This window comes from Anomaloglossus baeobatrachus, chromosome 10, assembly GCF_048569485.1.
Source record: "Anomaloglossus baeobatrachus isolate aAnoBae1 chromosome 10, aAnoBae1.hap1, whole genome shotgun sequence".
In the NCBI taxonomy this organism is placed as follows: Eukaryota; Metazoa; Chordata; class Amphibia; order Anura; family Aromobatidae; genus Anomaloglossus; species Anomaloglossus baeobatrachus.
The window spans coordinates 191572435-191587262 of NC_134362.1; the positions used below are offsets into that span (position 1 = coordinate 191572435).

At 50.1% G+C, this 14828-nt stretch overlaps 1 long non-coding RNA gene across 1 annotated transcript; it reads left to right on the forward strand.

Moving 5' to 3' along the window:
- The first annotated feature begins 486 nt into the window (after window positions 1-486).
- Window positions 487-3619, forward strand: LOC142254763 (uncharacterized). Its single transcript, XR_012727308.1, has 3 exons — window positions 487-559; window positions 2952-2994; window positions 3567-3619. It is a non-coding gene; the product is annotated as an uncharacterized LOC142254763 (long non-coding RNA).
- The last annotated feature ends 11209 nt before the right edge of the window (window positions 3620-14828 follow it).

The following is a 14828-nucleotide window of genomic DNA, read 5'->3' on the forward strand; positions in this document are numbered from 1 at the left end:
CAACATCTAGTGTTAGAGCATCACATCATCCTTATTTAACCAGTATTTGTATAAGACTTCTATATACTTTTTTTAATATGTGGGTGTCCTCAATACAGTGCCAAACAGCGTTTCGCCTCAATGCTTTCTCAAGGAGAAGGGTGCTTGCACTATACTCTACTACTTCCAGTGGGTTGCCCTCCTCTTCTATAGCCTCCCTCCTTCTTTGACCAGTATATGTATAAGACATCTATATTTTGAATATGTTCTAAATAAACAAACTTTTTATTTGCATTCTATCAGTGGTTTATATCTTCTCCATTAGTGTTTGTTATGTGATTTCATATTCTAACGGTGCACGCCACCATATTTTTTGACATACCGGAGAAACGTATTACTTGAAGAACTGAAGACAATTCTTCTATATTTTGGGTACGATAGCTGACATTAGTTGATTGGATTTTGTACATTGCAGGTCTCTCCACCGCATCGCGTTAAACTCTTTGACACAAAAAAGTTCCATACTCTCCCACCATTCACTAGGGTTAGAGAAGAACCATTAGTGACTAATTATAATCCAGTAAGTATCCGCTATTGGGAGCAGCCGGCGGTGGGCAGGCAGGGGATGGGGGGTGGGATGGTAATAGGCAGAACCTGATGAAGGGCAGGCAGGGGATGGGTGGTGTGATGCGAATAGGCAGAACCTGATGAAGGGCAGGCAGGGGATGGGGGGTTGTGATGGGAATGGGCAGGACATGATGAAGGGCAGGCAGGGGATGGGGGGCATGATGGGAATAGAAAGGACCTGATGAAGGGCAGGCAGGGGATGGGGGTTGTGTTGGGAATGGGAAAGACCTGATGAAGGACAGGCAGGGGATGGGGGGCATGAACGGAATGGGCAGGACCTGATGAAGGGCAGGCAGAGGATGAGGGGCGTGATGGGAATGGGCAGGACCTGATGAAGGACAGGCAGGGGGTGGGGGGGTGATGGGTGATGGGAATGGGCAGGACCTGATGAAGGGCAGGCTGGAGATGGGGGGCGTGATGGGAATGGGCAGGACCTGATGAAGGGCAGGCTGGGGATGGGGGGCATGATGGGAATTGGCAGGACCTGATGAAGGGCAGGCGATGGGGGGCGTGATGGGAATGGGCAGAACCTGATGAAGGGCAGATAGGGGATGGGGGGCGTGATGGGAATGGGCAGGACCCGATGAAGGGCAGGGAGAGGATGGGGGGCGTGATGGGAATGGGCAGGACCTGATGAAGGACAGGCAGGGGGTGGGGGGCGTGATGGGAATTGGCAGGACCTGATGAAGGGCAGGCAGAGGATGGGGGGCGTGATGGGAATGGGCAGGACCCGATGAAGGGCAGGGAGAGGATGGGGGCATGATGGGAATGGGCAGGACCTGATGAAGGACAGGCAGGGTGTGGGGGGGCGTGATGGGAATGGGCAGGACCTGATGAAGGGAAGCCAGGGGATGGGGGGCGTGATGGGAATGGGCAGGACCCGATGAAGGGCAGGGAGAGGATGGGGGGCGTGATGGGAATGGGCAGGACCTGATGAAGGACAGGCAGGGGGTGGGGGGCGTGATGGGAATGGGCAGGACCTGATGAAGGGCAGGCAGGGGATGGGGGGCGTGATGGGAATGGGCAGGACCCGATGAAGGGCAGGGAGAGGATGGGGGGCGTGATGGGAATGTGCAGGACCTGATGAAGGACAGGCAGGGGGTGGGGGGGCGTGATGGGAATGGGCAGGACCTGATGAAGGGAAGGCAGGGGATGGGGGGGCGTGATGGAAATGGGCAGGACCTGATGAAGGGCAGGCTGGGAATGTATTTGTAGTTTTGCCTCCATGTGAAGAGCACTGCGTGATTGACGCTTCATGATTGTGGGTAGAAGGAACATTTCTCATAACATTACATGGCTTTCCATCTCCCTACACATAGCATAAAATTATATATTTCTAATGGAAAGCTTTAGGATTGTACGGATATCACTAGACTGAATATGCTGGATGTGTCCGACTTCTCATGGGAAGTTGAACATATTATGTATCATTACATCTGCAGACCAAAAAAGGCTCTACGTTGATCCTGAGTGGTGGTGCCACATGGTGACTGCTAGGATAGCAAGGGCAAGGGGCTCCTATGCTGTCCCTCATGCCAGGGGACCCTACGCTATCCCTATTTCCATGGTTACTCCTGATGGTGGAGATGCCTGAGTCCCATTCCTGGCTATGCTCCTGATCAGTACTACTGATACCTCCCACCCACCAGGGAAGGACGGGGCAGGCGTGTGATGGTAAACAGATATACAGACAAAGGAAAACCAAAATTGTGACACACTGCACACACACAGGGATAGACAATGAGAGACTCAGGAGTAAAGTAAGAACAGGAAGGTAGCAAGAAAAAGACAATAAGGGTTAACTCCATAACCACACTCAGCAATAAGTACTACAACCACCAGTAAGTCTGGATCACAACTCGTCACCAGACCAGCTAGAATAAGCTATAGCTGGTATAGGTGGAAGGATCTAGCCAGTATAATAGGAGGGAGTAGATGGGATTGGCTTCCCCACAACATGTGATCAAAGGAGATTAACAAGCAGACTAGCAGAGATTTAGCTCTTGCTAGCCTGCCTATGGATTGCCACTCTGCAGGTCGACGCCCGAGTCTGCCTGCATGGATCACAAACACCAGAGACGTTATCAGGGAGAATCTGAAGTCTGAACAGAACCCAACGCTGCCATGACAGTTGGCAAAGTTTGTAAAAATCTCCATGTGACAGGGGGTTTCCTTCCTAGGACTGGCACATGGAAATAGGAATATTCCTGATGAAACAGATCGAGTTGGGGAAGGTTCATCTTGTATCTTCTAAAGTTATGAGCTGAGCACAATGCTGAAATGATCAAGTCACGTTAATTTAGAAATTTTGTATAAAATGTCATATATCCAATTTTGTTTTTTAGACTCCTCCTGAATACGCATATACCAGTGTTAAGCGAAAATCAAGTACGTATCTATTTGATTTTATATAATTTTTTTACACCTATCACATGAAGACTTCATACTGAGTTATACACAGTTGGAGTAGTAACTTAAAAAGAGTAACTAAACTTTTTGAAAAAAAAAAAAAATATTGATTCGCTTTGGCAAAGTTATGAATCTTTGTAATATCCTCCATTATCTTATTCTAAAGACCCTGCTGAAAGTGCTGTTTTAACTGCCTGGTCCTTTTCCTTTTAGAAGCTGCTTTGAACTGCTGCTTTAGCAAGAATCCTAACATGAACACTATTTACAAAAACTGTTCCTATGTGAATTTCTCTGCGCTCCCATGCTGAGACAGTGAGAGTGTTTGTACATAGTGTTTAAGCATGAATTCTTGCAAGAGCAGCAGTTCAAAGCAGCTTGTAAAAGAGCATTGACTAGGAACTTAAAACAGCACTTTCAGCATGTTGCTTGAGAAAGAAGAAAAAAAATAAAGCAGTATTGCAAAGATAAATACATTTACAAACAGTGTTCAATAATTATATAAAAAAAAGTTTAACCCTATAACACTGACAATATATTTCTGTCATTTCTAGCTCCTGGTCGATGGTTTGACAAATTGAAAAAATAGTTGCCCTATGGCGCAGCGCGGATATTCCTCTGTGGATTCCTCTACCGCATGTATCTCTCATGGATGATTACAGCGGCTTCTGACAAGAAAACCTCTGCGATAATATAAAGAATATTGTATATTTTGTACAGGTCATGAATTTTAAGATTTTTACCTCCTGTTCCTTTGATATGTTCAGTGCTTCTATATTATTTATTAAATAAAGTGGTAAAAAATGTAAATATTCTATTTTCTGGCACATAAGTTAAGCAATCAGTGGTTTTGATGCATACAGTATGCAATTTTATTAATGGCGTCTAGGATTATATTGTTAATAGGGAAAGAAATAGAGACAATACAGTCTTTGTCTACATTATATACCAGTTTAGAAAGTAATGCAGCACAATCTGTGTCTATATTACCAAAAGGGAAAGACAAATAAGTAGCACTATCTGTGTCCTTATTACCAAAAGGAAAAGACAAGGAGGTAGCACTATCTGTGTCTATATTACCAAAAGGAAAAGACAAGGAGGTAGCACTATCTGTGTCTATATTACCAAAAGGAAAAGACAAGGTGGTAGCACTATCTGTGTATATATTACCTAAAGAGAAAGACAAGGAGGTAGCAATATCTGTCTAAATTACCAAAAGGGAAAGACAAGTAAGTAGCGCTATCTGTGTCTATAATACTAAAATGAAAAGACAAGGTGGTAGCACTATCTGCATCTATATTACCTGAAGGGAAAGTCAAGGAGGCAGCATTATCTGTGTGTATATTACCAAAAGGGAAAGACAAGCAGGTAGCAATATCTGTGTCTACAGTATATTACCAAAAGGGAAAGACAAGTAAGTAGCACTATCTGTGTCTATATTACTAAAAGGGAAAGACAAGGAAGTAGCACTATCTGTGTTTATTACAATTGGAAGGCTAAAGGAAGCCAGAAGAATCTTTGTCAACATTATCTACCATTATGGTCAGCAACACGGACTATCTGTGATTTTATTATCTAAAGAGCAAGATGGGGAAGCAGCACTATCTGTGCTTACATAATCTACAGGTATAAAGGAAGCAGGACAATCCATGCACTCATTATCGTCTGCTTAGGAATAAAGCACAGTATATGCCCATATTATTTTTCAGTTGAGTTAGGAGCACAACACAACCTGTGCTTATAGTATCTAAAAAGAAAGAGAGGAAAGCAGTACTATCTGAAGTAATATCATTTACAAGGAGGAAGGTAAGCAGTGCAATCTTTACCTAGATTATCTATCAGTACCGTCAATAACACAGCAATATCTGTGGCTATAATATCTAACAGAAAAGACAGCGATGCAATACTATCTGTGCTTATTATATTTATATGGAGAAAGGGATGTAGTACAAGTCATGCCTACATTTTCTAGTGATACAGAAAGGAACACAGCACAATCTAGGCTTATATTATCGAAATGGAAAGACAGGGAGGTAGTAGTTGCTGTGCTTATATTATTTACAGAGAGAAAGGGAGGTAATACAATCTTTGGCTCCATTATCTGTCAGTACAGTCAGGGACACAGCACAGTCTGTACGTTTAGTACTGCTTCCCTGTCTTTCATTTAATGAAGGCACATATTGTGTTGTGTTCCTGACAGTAATAATGTAGCCATGGACTCACTGGGCCACAGCACACGGAATACCTAAGGCTATGTGCGCACGTTGCGTACAAGCCCTGCAGAAATTTCTGCAGCGATCTGAAGAGCACATGTGCGCTTTAGATCGCTGCAGAAATGTCCGTAGTGAGCGCCGATTCCATGCGCTCTGCCTGCAGCTCCTGCCATAGACAGAGCAGGAGCTGCCGGCAAAGCGCAGGAAAGAAGTGACATGTCACTTCTTTTTGCGCAGCGCTTCGGCAGTAGCCGAAGCGCTGCGCTCTTAAACGCCACGTGCGCACGGCCCCTGCACAGTCTCCATAGACTGTGCAGGGGACGCAGGACGCATGCAGTTACGCTGCGCTACAAAGCGCAGCGTAACTGCATGTTTTTACGCGACGTGCGCACATAGCCTAAAGGGGCTTGACTATGGTTTCATACCAGGTTTTCACCAAAGCCCCTGATGGTGAGGGTGTTGCACTGCAGATAGAAACCAGGTGCTACCCAGGGGGGCTCGGGGCTGCGACAGCTGACCCCAGGGGTAAGGACAGTGACAGTCTGTGATGAGGTGGGCATTGCCAATATGGTGAGATGCAGCAGCGTCCGATTTAACAGACTTGGCCGATAGGGTATGTGTCACGCTCCCCGGGTCTCCTGTCCAGCTCCCCGGCTCCCCTGCCACGCTCCCCGGCTTCCCTGGCTCGCTCCCCGGCTCCTCTGTCCGGCGTCCCCCGCTCCACAGCCTCCAGGCCTCCTCACCTAGGATCCCCAGGCGTCCCGGTCCCCGCTCCCAGCGTCCGCTGTCAGCTTCGCTCCAGCCCGGCTCCCCTGCCTCCTGTTCGCCGCTCCCTGCCCTGGCTTCTGGCACCCGGGCCTCGCGCATGCGCATTAGGGCGCGCGCGCGGTCATTGACCCTTTCTTAAAGGGCCAGCGTCCACAGACAGGATATTGAACACACAGGTACAGGGTATAAAGGGGTTTAATGTCCAAGTGGGCGGGGCCTGTTCTTCGTGTTTCCTAAGCTAGGAGTCAGGTCTCCTTGTCTCTGTGATATACTCACCTCTCTCTCTTCTAGAGCCGCTCCTGCCTCGCCATCCGGTCCTGCCGATTCCCGAACCCCGAAAGCTGACTATCTGCCATCCCGTCAGTCCGTACCATCTTTGATCCCTGTGGTGACCCGTCCTCTCGCTCCATCAGTTCCGGACTCTGCCTAACAACATCTTGGCCTCCGAACCTGAGCTCCGTCACCCGGACTACCATCAGTGACTCCGTGGTCCCAGGGACTTCTACATTCCACTATTTTGCACGGACTATCCTGCTACCTGTAGTGCTCCGGCTACCGGACTCCTTGCCTTCAGGAAGGTGTTCAGCCCAGTGGATCCACCTCCTGGGTCTGCCCGTCCACCTGGCCCTAACAGTAAGAACAGGCCATGGATCCCGCCGAAGCACTTGCGACCTTGCAGGAGGAACTCACACGCCAGCGTGAGACCCAGACCCGCATGCTGAACTTTATGTCTTCTGTGGACGCCCGCCTGAACACGCTACAAGCGTCGGTTACATCTTCGGCATCTCGAGCTTCCACTGGACAATCCACGGCCCCAGCTCCCGTGGCAGCCTCCTCGGATGCTTCCAGGCTTCGTTTGGCCTCACCACCCCGGTACGCCGGAGATCCCAAGACCTGCAGGGGATTCATAAACCAATGCTCCCTCCATTTCAAGCAGCTGCCGCATTTGTTTGCCTCCGACCAAGCCAAGGTCGCGTTCATGATGTCCCATCTAGAGGGTGAGGCACTGGCGTGGATGAACCCCTTGTGGGAGAAGGAGGACCCTGTGACCACTAACATCCAGGAGTTCCTGCAGGCATTTCGTGGCACCTTTGACGAGCCCGGACGCGCCTCTGCGTCTGCCTCATCTCTCCTCCGGTTACGTCAGGGGACTCTGACGGTGGGTCAATATGCCATCCGTTTTCGCACCTTGGCTTCGGAACTCGGGTGGAACAATGAGGCTCTAACCGCCGCCTTCTGGGAAGGTCTCTCGGGTCGAATTAAAGATGAGCTGGCTGGTCGTGACGTGCCGTCCACCCTGGATGCCCTGATTGCCCTAGCAACTCGAGTGGACATTCGCTTTCAGGAACGATCCAAAGAGGTGTCCCGTGAGAGACGTCCGATACGGCATTCCTCTCCTCCGCAGAAGCCCGCCGTACTTCAGTCAACGGCATCTGGTATCTCCGTCCATGAGCCCATTCAGATCGACCGTTTGCAGCAGTCTGAACTACGCCGAGCAGAACGGCTCGCCAAGGGCCTCTGCTTCTACTGCGGAGAGGGCACACACCTTCTACGCTCCTATCCAGAGAGGCCGGGAAACTCCAAAGCCTAGGGTTGGTAGGAGAGGCCACCCTATGTGCTGGGATTCTCTCAGACCCGGTTACGTGGACTGTTCAAGTGACAACGGGAGAGACGCGGTTCACGGCCGAGGCGTACCTCGATTCCGGGGCAGCAGGCAATTTCATCCAGCAGGCCACGGTGGACAAGTACCAGGTGCCTGTTACTCCACTCGACAAACCCCTCGTGATTGCCTCTGTGGATGGGAGACCCCTCTCTGACACCATCTCGTGGATCACCAAGCCGGTGGAACTGCGTATCGGTGCCCTGCACACCAAGAACATCGCTCTCTACGTCCTCCCACACATGTCCCATCAAATCCTGCTGGGACTCCCCTGGTTACGGACACACGAACCGTCAGTCAGCTGGGGCACTGGTGAAATCACCCGATGGGGCTCCTCTTGCCACGAGAACTGTCTGAAGACCATACAACCCATCCGACGACCTCCGGTTCCAGAGTCCCTACCGGGACTGCCCTCGGCCTATTGGTCCTTCGCGGACGTCTTTGACAAAAAGGAATCAGAGGTACTTCCGCCACATCGTCCTTACGATTGTGCCATCGACCTGCTCCCGGGAACTACACCACCTCGAGGACGGATATATCCGCTGTCTCCTGCCGAAACAAGGGCCATGTCTACCTACATCACAGAGAACCTGGCAAGGGGATTCATTCGGAGATCCTCCTCTCCTGCTGGAGCAGGCTTCTTCTTCGTTAAGAAGAAAGAAGGCGACCTACGCCCATGCATAGACTACCGGGGATTGAACCAAATCACCATGAAAAATAAGTACCCCCTGCCGCTCATTCCCGAATTGTTTGATCGGCTTAGAGGAGCTCGTGTGTTCACCAAGTTGGATCTTCGGGGTGCCTACAACCTGGTCCGCATCCGCTCAGGGGACGAATGGAAGACCGCGTTCAATACTCGCGATGGGCACTATGAATACTGTGTGATGCCCTTCGGCCTGTGTAACGCACCAGCAGTCTTTCAGGAATTGGTGAACGACGTGTTCCGAGACCTTCTCTACGTCTGTGTGGTGGTGTATCTTGATGACATCCTGGTCTTTTCTCCGGACCTCCAGACCCACCGAGAGAACGTGCAGCTGGTACTACAAAGACTGAGGGAGAATCGTCTGTACGCCAAGTACGAGAAGTGTGTCTTCGAGCAGTCTTCTCTTCCCTTCCTGGGTTACGTAATCTCCGATACCGGCCTGCAGATGGATCCGGAGAAGGTCTCTGCCATTCTGAACTGGCCCCGTCCTTCTGGACTGAAGGCAATCCAACGCTTTCTGGGATTCGCAAACTATTACCGTCAGTTCATCCCTCACTTCTCTGCTCTGACTGCACCTCTCTCCGCCTTGACCAAGAAGGGGGCTAATCCAAAGGACTGGTCACCTGCGGCCGACGCCCCGTTTGGCTCCCTGAAACGGGCATTTGCTTCCTCCCCTGTGCTCCACCGTCCGGAGTTAAACCGACAGTTCACCTTGGAGGTGGATGCCTCCTCCTCGGGAGCCGGAGCAGTGCTCATGCAGAAGTCCTCCTCCAGGAAGATGGTTACTTGCGGTTTCTTCTCCAAGAGCTTCTCTGCGCCTGAACGCAACTACACCATCGATGACCGAGAGCTATTGGCAGTCAAACTGGCTCTGGAGGAATGGCGATACCTTCTGGAGGGAGCAGTGTACCCCGTGATCATTTACACGGACCACAAGAACCTGGAATACCTGCGGTCTGCTCAGCGACTGAACCCACGGCAAGCCAGGTGGTCCTTGTTCTTTGCCAGGTTCGATTTCCAGCTCCATTTCAGACCCGCGGACAAGAATGTACGCGCAGATGCCTTGTCCAGGTCATTCATGCCCATGGAGCAGGAGGAGGAGACATCCCAGCCCATCATCTGTCCTAGTAAAATAATTCCGGTGGCTCCTGTCACCCTGGCCCAGATACTGCCCGGGAAGACCTATGTCTCTGAAACCGACAGGCAAAAAGTGTTGCACTGGGGCCATGCCTCGAAAACAGCCGGCCATGCTGGTCAGAAGAGAACATGGAGTACAATTGTACGTCACTACTGGTGGCCATCCCTTCGCACAGACGTCGCTTCTTTTGTCTCAGCCTGCTCCTCTTGTGCTAGGAATAAGACGCCCAAACATCTGCCATATGGTCGTCTTCTGCCTCTGCCTATACCCTCTGTTCCGTGGCAACACATTGCAATGGACTTTATTACGGACTTGCCCCTGTCCTCCGGACACACAGTCATATGGGTCGTGGTGGATCGGTTCTCCAAAATGGCTCATTTCGTCCCTATGGCTAGACTGCCCTCAGCCCAGGAACTCGCTGACGCCTACATACAGCACATCTTCCGGTTGCATGGCTTTCCATCACACATTGTGTCCGACAGAGGAACTCAGTTCACCTCCCGCTTCTGGAGGGCTCTCTGCAAACATCTGGGAGTGACTCTGGACTTTTCTTCAGCCTACCATCCTCAGTCGAATGGCCAAGTGGAACGAGTCAACCAGATCTTGACCTCCTTCTTACGTCACTACGTCAACGCCCATCATGACGACTGGTCCACGCTTCTTCCTTGGGCTGAATTCTCCCATAACCACCACGTCAGTGAGTCCTCCTCCAGCTCTCCCTTCCATGTCGTTTACGGACTTCAGCCTTCCGTCCCATTACCTGTATCCTCTTCCTCGGATGTCCCTGCTGCTGATGCTGTAGCACGTGACTTTGCAACAATATGGAACTCTGTCAAGACGTCCCTTGGACGTGCTTCCCTTCGGATGAAGAGACACGCAGACAAGAGGCGTCTGGATCCCCCGTGTTTCTCTCCAGGAGATCTGGTCTGGCTTGCCTCCAAGTATGTCCGATTGAAGCTACCATCTTACAAGCTGGGTCCTCGCTACATCGGGCCGTTTAAAGTCCTCAGCAAAATAAATGAGGTCTCCTACGAGCTGCAGCTCCCGGCCACGATGAGGATACCCAACTCCTTCCACGTCTCCCTGCTCAGGCCGGTTGTCCTTGGTCCCTTCTCCGCTGCTGCCAGTTCGGCTCCTCCTCCTATTGCTGATGACGACATCTATGCGGTAAGGGATATCGTGGCCATGAAAACCGTACGGGGCCGGCTGTTCTTCTTGGTGGACTGGGCAGGGTATGGTCCTGAGGATAGGTCCTGGGAACCCCGGGAGAATGTGGGTACTCCTCTGATACGTGCCTTCCTGTCCCGGTTGCGGGGAGAGGGGAGTGGGGGGGGGGGGTACTGTCACGCTCCCCGGGTCTCCTGTCCAGCTCCCCTGCCACGCTCCCCGGCTTCCCTGGCTCGCTCCCCGGCTCCTCTGTCCGGCGTCCCCCGCTCCACAACCTCCAGGCCTCCTCACCTAGGATCCCCAGGCGTCCCGGTCCCCGCTCCCAGCGTCCGCTGTCAGCTTCGCTCCAGCCCGGCTCCCCTGCCTCCTGTTCGCCGCTCCCTGCCCTGGCTTCTGGCACCCGGGCCTCGCGCATGCGCATTAGGGCGCGCGCGCGGTCATTGACCCTTTCTTAAAGGGCCAGCGTCCACAGACAGGATATTGAACACACAGGTACAGGGTATAAAGGGGTTTAATGTCCAAGTGGGCGGGGCCTGTTCTTCGTGTTTCCTAAGCTAGGAGTCAGGTCTCCTTGTCTCTGTGATATACTCACCTCTCTCTCTTCTAGAGCTGCTCCTGCCTCGCCATCCGGTCCTGCCGATTCCCGAACCCCGAACGCTGACTATCTGCCATCCCGTCAGTCCGTACCATCTTTTATCCCTGTGGTGACCCGTCCTCTCGCTCCATCAGTTCCGGACTCTGCCTAACAACATCTTGGCCTCCGAACCTGAGCTCCGTCACCCGGACTACCATCAGTGACTCCGTGGTCCCAGGGACTTCTACATTCCACTATTTTGCACGGACTATCCTGCTACCTGTAGTGCTCCGGCTACCGGACTCCTTGCCTTCAGGAAGGTGTTCGGCCCAGTGGATCCACCTCCTGGGTCTGCCCATCCACCTGGCCCTAACAGTATGATGTCGCAGCGGTCGGTATAGCAGACTTAGCCGACAAGGTATGATGCAGCAGCAGTTAGTATAGCAGACTTGACTAATAGGGCACGATACAGCAGCGGCCAGTATAACAAAGTTGGCCGACAGGGTACGCTGCAGCAGCAGCCGGTATAGCAGACTTGGCCAACAGGTTGCGATGCAGCATTGGCCAGTATAGCAAACTTGGCCAATAGGGTATAATGCAGCAGCAGGTGGTGTATCAAACTTGGCTGACAGGGTATGATGCCGCAGCGGCCGGTATGCTGGTATAGCAGACTTGGCCGACAGGGTACAATGTTGCAGTAGCCAGGACTATGAAACAGACAAATGTAAGTAACACAGCAGCAGCACATAACTAAGGGCACTGCTCAACTATCAACGTGTCTCTAGAAATAGCCCATATTGCCCAGGCACCTTCCTTAAGGGGAGGGTGCCTTAAATACCTGATACATATTAATAACAGGCTGAGAAGTACTTCCGGTTTAGGGCATACTGGCCCTTTAAGAAAAGTTGAGTGCGCCCTAAGAGCACTCCCTGAAGACCTGTACTGTCTGACCAGGCCCCAAGAGATAGTGTCAGGGACCAGGGATGGATCAGCCGCAGCTGAGCATCCGGGAGATTGGGTGTGTCGGCATCCCCACCAGGAGAAGGGAGCATGACAGTGCGGGGATGCCGGTAAGAGCGTTACACTCCCATATACTTTCCCATCATATCTACCCTGTATAATGATGCTCTATTTATGATTAAGTCACACAAGTAAACGAATGGTCCTATATTCTTTAGTGTAGTCATTTATTGTACAGCTGCAGCAACATCAACATTTACAGCTGTAATAAAAATGCATTAACTGCTCCAATGATATGTCATTTAATAAAGTTAATGTTTAGTGATGAGCGAATATACTCGGCACTATTCGTTACTTGCACAAATATTAAGGTATTCGCGATATCTGTTGTCAAGCTACCACTAGGGGGCGCAGGGACTCAGGTAGGAAAAGAACTCCTGAGTGTAGTTAGATAGAAGCCCACTAGAGGTCGCTAACACAAGAGCAGGGATAGTCGGTCAGTCAGGGTCTATGCCGGGATGTCACGTCAGTACCGAGGAGAAAACAAGCCAAAGTCAGAGAACAGAGCCGAGGTCGGATACCGGGAGAGCAAGTAAGCACAGGGGAGGACGTGGGGATCACAGGACAGGAGACCGGAGGACAGGGAGGTATGGACAGAATGACGGGTAGGAGGGACGGAGGTCTGGACGGGCAGGAGGAACGGAGATAAGGACAGGCCAGAAAATGGAGGTCAGGTCAGGGGGACAGAGGTCAGGTCAGATCAGGCAAGAGGGATAAAAGTCAGGACAGGCAAGGGGAGCGGAGGTCAGGACAAACAGTACCGGGTAGCAGGATTGGAACCAGAGAACATCTCACAGGAGCACACAGCAGAGCCGGAAATATCACTGGCGGTGTCCCGGAGGCAGCAGCACATAGATATGGCAGCGTGACCCCTGTAACAAGGCCAGAACAAAAGGCCCCTCCCAGAGGCAGCATACATGCACCGGCTCAGGAATGGCAGACCCTCATGAGTTTCGTGACTCCTCCCATCATGTTTATTTATTTATTTTTACACAACATTAGAGAACCCAGACAGCTACAGTAAGGGCAACCAATCAGAGACGCCGGCTGTCTGACTGCAGCCAATAACAAACGCTGGCAAAGATTGGAGGCGGGGGAAGCAGTGAATATGTATGAGATCTAATGAGCAGACCCGGAAGTAGTGTGATAGCTGTGGGGAAACTCATTAATTGTTATTTTCATTCTTTTTATCCACGTAATACTCTGAAAACATTATTCCCAGACACCAAATGTGGCACCATAACATGATAATTTCCTCCACGTTCCATGGTTCACTGTTAATTATTTACGTGATCAAAGTTCTTGTAAATATTCTCATTATAAAAAAAAAATCTATTTTTTTTCACGCTGAATTCCCTGTGTAGTTAAAGGTGTTTAATATTTAATTACATATTGCACACATATATAATTTACAACCGTGAGCTCAGATGTCCTATTACACATCAGGGAATCCGCTCCGCTCCACACCTGCCCTGTCTTCTGTGCTGCGGAGACTTGTTGCTCAGGTGAGTCTTTGTTGGTTATGCTTTACATGATTTGTAAAAATGTTATACTTTTATTAAGCTTAGAAAACTTTTTGTGCATTGGTGATTGAGTGTATTGATGGTTTGCTGTAGTTTCATATACCCCCCCCCTTTTAAAAAAAAAAGAAGTTCAGTTTTAGGATTCTCCCACGCTAGTGGCAAGAGTGGACAATCGTGTAAGCAGTTATGTTATTTGTATATTTGTGGCCACATTCCCACTAGACGTGTCCGTTTTCACTGAATTCGTTTTCATTGAGCGAGGCCGCACATGTCTAGTCGACACGTGACCGCATGTATGTAAATCGCATACTTGCTGTTTCTTGACCTCCAACTTTCATCGCCAGCACCAGAGAATCCTGACAGCGTGAAGTGCGCGAGCTGTGATAATTCAGAAGTCTTTGATCACAAATTTGGACAATCCCTTTAATGCTCCTAACATAAATAAAAACATAGTAACCCTTTACTTGTTAGATGGCACACAACTTTATTAACATAAAGCGTAATCTTACAAGTTATGGAGTTTTATATGTGTACAGGATCGGACGTTATAACAGCACAATAATGTATCACCAGAACCACCAGCAGTACCAAAATACATAACCAGAACCCCCATCAGTATAAAACACAGCATCAGAACCGCCAGCAGTATAGAAATGCATCACCAAAACCACCAGCAGTACATGAATACATCAGAACCACCAGCAGTACAGAAGTACATCAACAGAACCCGATCAGTACAGAAACACAGCATCAGAACCACCATCAGTACACAAATACATCACCAGCGCCACCAGCAGTACCAAAATACATAACCAGAACCCCCATCAGTACAGAAACACTGCATCAGAACCATCGGCTGTACAGAAATACATCACCAAAACCACCAGCAGTACATGAATACATCACAACCACCAGCAGTACAGAAGTACATCAACAGAACCCCCAGCAGTACAGAAACACAGCATCAGAACCACAAGCAGTACACAAATACATCACCAGTACAGAAACGCAGCATCAAAACATCATCAGTAGAGACATACATCACTAGAA